This window comes from Echinops telfairi, unplaced genomic scaffold (genome assembly GCF_000313985.2).
Source record: "Echinops telfairi isolate 266 unplaced genomic scaffold, ASM31398v2 ScPeMD7_4;HRSCAF=17, whole genome shotgun sequence".
NCBI lineage: Eukaryota > Metazoa > Chordata > Mammalia > Afrosoricida > Tenrecidae > Echinops > Echinops telfairi.
Window position 1 is genome coordinate 431,445 of NW_022103900.1, and position 4,927 is coordinate 436,371.

The window sequence follows — 4,927 nt, forward strand, 5'->3', positions numbered from 1 at the left end:
TTAGTTCTCGATCATATGTGACCTCCTGAAATGGTTGGATACTGGCCACTTCTTTTTGGCTCAGTGACTGTGAATCCCCTCCTACATCATTCAATATTTCTCCCGTGCAACCCTTCAATATTTGACCTCGAGGCTTGTTTTTTCCTTCACTTCTTTCAGCCTGAGAAATGCTGGGCATGTTCCAACCTTATGGTTTTCTCCCTCTAGGTCGGTCCACATTTCATTACAATACTTTATGATTGCATATCCTGGTAAAACAACTGTCTTTGTATACCAACCATGTACACTTTCTACGTTTGTTTGGCAATCCAGGGCCCCACCCTGACTCCCTACCCTGGTATTCTCACATGTTGCTGTAAAAAGAACTAGGGTAGTGTAATTTTCAACAACACCTTGAAGGGGAGTGAGTGGTTGGCAAACAAACACAGCACTTTGAAGAGTAATTTGGCAGCACATCTCAGAAGCTTTCAATTACGTTTACCCTGTGATCCAGTGGGAGAAACATGGCACTTTCTGCTCTCCTAAAGAGTTACAGGCTATGTGTGATCACGAGGTGTCCAAGGGATCAGTTATCAGGTGTCAAAGAACAAAAAAATCATATCATTGTGTGCTCTCCCTCCCGATACAATCGCTGAAGACAAATGGGATCTTAAAGGCTTGAAGGTAAACAAGTGGCCATCTAGCTCAGAAGCAACAAAGCCCACCAGCCTGTGTGATCACAAGGTGGCGAAGGGATCAGGTATAAGGCATCATCAGAACAAAAAATCTTACCATAGTGAATGATGGGGGGAGTGGAGACCCAAAGCCCACTTGTAGGCCACTGGAGATCCCCTTGCAGAGGAGTCTTGGGGAGGAGACAAGCCAGTCAGGGTGTGATGTAGCAACGATGAAAAATACAACTTTCCTCTAGTTCCTAAATGCTTCCTCTGCCCCCCCACTGTCATGATCCGAATTCTACCTTGCAAGTCTGGCTAGACCAGAGGATGTACACTGGTACAGATAGGAACTGGAAGCACAGGGAATACAGGGCGGATGATCCCTTCAAGACCAGTGGTGTGAGTGGCAATACTGAGAGGGTAGAGGGAGAGTGCGTTGGAAAGAGGGAACCGATTACAAGGAGCTATATGTGACCTCCTCCCTGGGGGACGGACAACAGAAAAGTGGGTGAAGGGAGATATCGGACAGGGCAAGATATGACAAAATAATAATTTATAAATGATCAAGGGTTCATAAGGGAGGGGGGAGCGGGGAGGGAGGGGAAAAAAGGAAAACTTGATACTAGGGCCTTAAGTGGAGAGGAAATGTTTTGAGAATGATGAGGGCAATGAATGTACAAATGTGCTTTACACAATTGATGTATGTATGTATTGTGATAAGAGTTGTATGAGCCCCAGTTAAAACAACTGGGGGGGAAAAAAGAGTTACAGGCTCGGCAACGCTAGTCGTCGTTCCACCCTGTCCTATCGGGGCTCTATGGTCGGCATTGGCTTGATGGCAGTGAGTTTGGTTTTTAGGTTTTGATCCAGCAACTCCACTTGAAGGAAGTTCACCTCAGGAAATGATCACACACAAAGATTTAGCGACAAGGATGTTCAATACTATACCGATACTGAGAAGTCTTATGAAGGTGCCCTAGTGACACAGTGGTTACTGCCCTTGGCTGATGAGTGAAGGTTACCAGTTCCTAGGGAGGAAGGTGAGTGAGTCTGCTTCCGTGAGATCTGAGTGGGTGGCAAGGAGTTATACCATAGGAGCCTAGTGGGATCACAGGATATTCCTAGCCTATGAAATTGTTTTCATTGATTAGAATTAGCTTATCACGGTCTCGTCCAATTTTTAAAAATGTATAGCAATATTTAAGACTATAAAATATTTTAAAATATTATAAAATGGGTACCAGTTATAACTAGTGGTTTTTCTAGGATGTGGAATTATACCTACAAAGATTCTACATTTTCATTTGCTTCTTTGTAGTTATTGCTATTTTCTTCTCTTTCCTTTTACTTAGCTCTTATCTAACTTTTGTAGCAATAACGCTGTCCTTTCCTCATGAGGAAACCCTGTGGTTGGTAGTTTGCTATTGGATGGGACCCCTTAGAGCTTCAAGGCGGGGACCTTTTGAAGGCAGAATAGCACACCTTCTTTGTAGGTGCCTCTGGGTGGTTCAGACTGCCCACCTTTTGGCTGGTAGTCCAGTATGTAACCGCGCCACCCAGAGACTCCTAATTAACTCCCCTAATTTTGTTTGTTTAATTGTTTAGTCAAGTGGTAGTATTCTTTTACCCCCTCGGGTTGGCATGAGTAGAGAAGGCACATGATGTCAAAGATAATTTGGCAATGAGCTGTGCCATATTTCAAAGTCTAAATAGGAGCAATATGGTAATTGTGCTAGCTGGGTTGTCTAGAGAAACAACACCAGCGACAGTCATACAAGTCTCAGAAGGAGCTGTAGATCAAGAAGGCATCCCAGTCCAGTTCAAAGTAAGTCCATAGGTCCAATACTAGCCGGAGCTCTCTTTGGACACACATAACTGCAGGCCAACGACACAGAAAGGAAAAGCGGGAAGCAGAGCGACCACACGCTGGCGGTGCAGAGCTGCATGGACCCAAGGTTGATGGGAACATGGCAGGGTGCCAGCAGCCCATGTGGGCCTGCCCCCGGAGGCAGCCATAGATCCAAGCAAGTAGGAGGCCAGAGGCAAGAGCGAGAGAGGTTTCCAAGTGTCTCTTAAAAAAGGGCACCCCCTGAGGAGGCATCATCAGGCTGTGACCTGATTGATAGGTTGAACTCAAGCCCTACACTTTCATTCCGTTAGAAAACTCCGCCATCTAGTAGATTCCGACTCATAGCGACCCTCCAGGCAAGGAAGAACTACCTCGGTGGCTTTCCAAGACTGTCACTCTTCGTGGAATAGAAAGCCTCATCTTCTTCCTGTGAAACAGCTGGTGGTTTTGAACTCCTGACTTGTAGTTAGTAGCTCAATGCATAACGACTGTGCTACCGGGCTGCCATTTAGGCAGCCGTTGACATAAAATCTAACCACCCCACTAATGTTTGGTGAGCAATCCTCTCACATCCTTTGGACATGTTATCAGGAGAGACCAGTTCCTGCAAAAGGACATGATGCTTGGGAAAGTGGAGGGGCAGCGAAGAGGAAGACCCTCACCCAGGTGGACAGACACAGGGGCTGCCACAGTGGGCTCAACTATAAGAAGGAATGTGAGGATGGTGCAGGGCGGGCAGTATCGTGTTCTGTTGGGCAGAGGGGTGCTGTCAATGGGGGCCAACTCCACGGCACCTAACAACAGCAGCACCAAGGAAACGGGGTGGTAAAAAATGTTTTGCACTTGGCCGCTGACTGAAAGGTTGGTGGTTTGAGTGCATTCAGCAGCTCTGAGGATAAAGAGGCGTGGTGACCTGCTTCTGCAATGAGAACCACCCAAGAAACACCTTCTGCTCGCGAATACCCAGACCGGGCCGCCAGCAGTCAGGAGCCGGCTTGCTGGCAGCTAACTACAATGTGAAAGCTTTACCGCGGATAAAATAATTCACTCTGGCATTTTGTATGATCTTGGACGGGTGGTTCCATCCTCCTTAAGTTAAAATGGGGTATGTTTTGTGTGTGGGGGCAGGGTTTAATGTCACAGGGGTGATTGTAGCCATGAAAACAAACACTGTTATTTGCAGAGTTTAAAAATAAATTGGGGTCTCATTCCCTCTGACCCCAGTCTAATCATGAAAGAAATATCAGACAAACCCAGCCAAGGACATTCTGCAAAATACTTGACCAGTGTCCTCCAAAGAGTCCGGATCACGAGAAAGAAGGAAAGGCCGAGAAACTGTCACAGACCCGTAGACATGATGAAAATATAAGCAGACCCAGTGTGGTGCCTGAGTTAGGCCCTGGAGCAGAAAGAAAATGCTGTCCGTGGGAAAACTGGTGAAATCTGAATGAACTTGGAGTTGAGTTAATACCAATGTGCTGATGTTGATCTCAGCTCCCTCACTGCCGCTGAGTCCATTCTAACTCAGAGGGAGGGACCACACAGGAGAGGGTAGGACTGGCCTTGTGCATTTCCAAGACTGTAACCCTTTCCACAAGTAGTCAGCCTCATCTTTCTCCTGGTTGGTCTCTGAGTTTTGACAAAGGTACCGTGGTCATGTAAGATGTCAAACATTGTTGGCTGACCAACCATTTTTGCGGTCTCTCAGAACGCTTGTATTTTTGTAACTCAAAAAGGAGTTTTTTAATTATTAAAAAATAATCAAGGCAGAGCAAATCAGAGACAGCGGACTAAAAATGAGACCCCAGAGCTAAAAGAAGGGAACTATCCACCAGTCAATACAGTCGTACTTTGTGCTCAGTCCTCTGCTGGCCCCTGCTTTCAAATGGACAAAACAGATACATAGGAACAGACACTGGTCTTCTTCCCCTTGTGTTGTTGTCATGCTTTTTGAGATCTACTTATTTGTAGGGAAATTTGGATTTATTTGTTTTGGCCTTTTTTATCCATTCGCTTTTAGCATGTTAAATTAGCTTTTAAAAGTGCGTATATCATTTCAGTCTTGTTTTATGCATATCTTTGCTTTCTTAAAAAGTTTCCTTTATAAGCCTTTGCTCGTGTGCTTTCATACCTCTTTAAAAAGTACAAGGGGGTATCAAAAAATATGGCATAAACAGATCATGGAAGGTCCCAGGAACTTTTGGAAGGCTTCTTGTATATCTTAAACACCTATCAATGCCTAACCCGTGTTGTACTCTGTGCTATTCTCAAATATATACTATCACAGCCCCAAACAGAACACACTGCGCCACTCAGGGATCTTCAGATCTGGGCCGGAGGCAGCAAGAATAGAATATATGCAAACACGTCGTTTGGAAGCAGGTAGGTAAGCACAGGCTTACTTCTGCTTATTTACTAATCC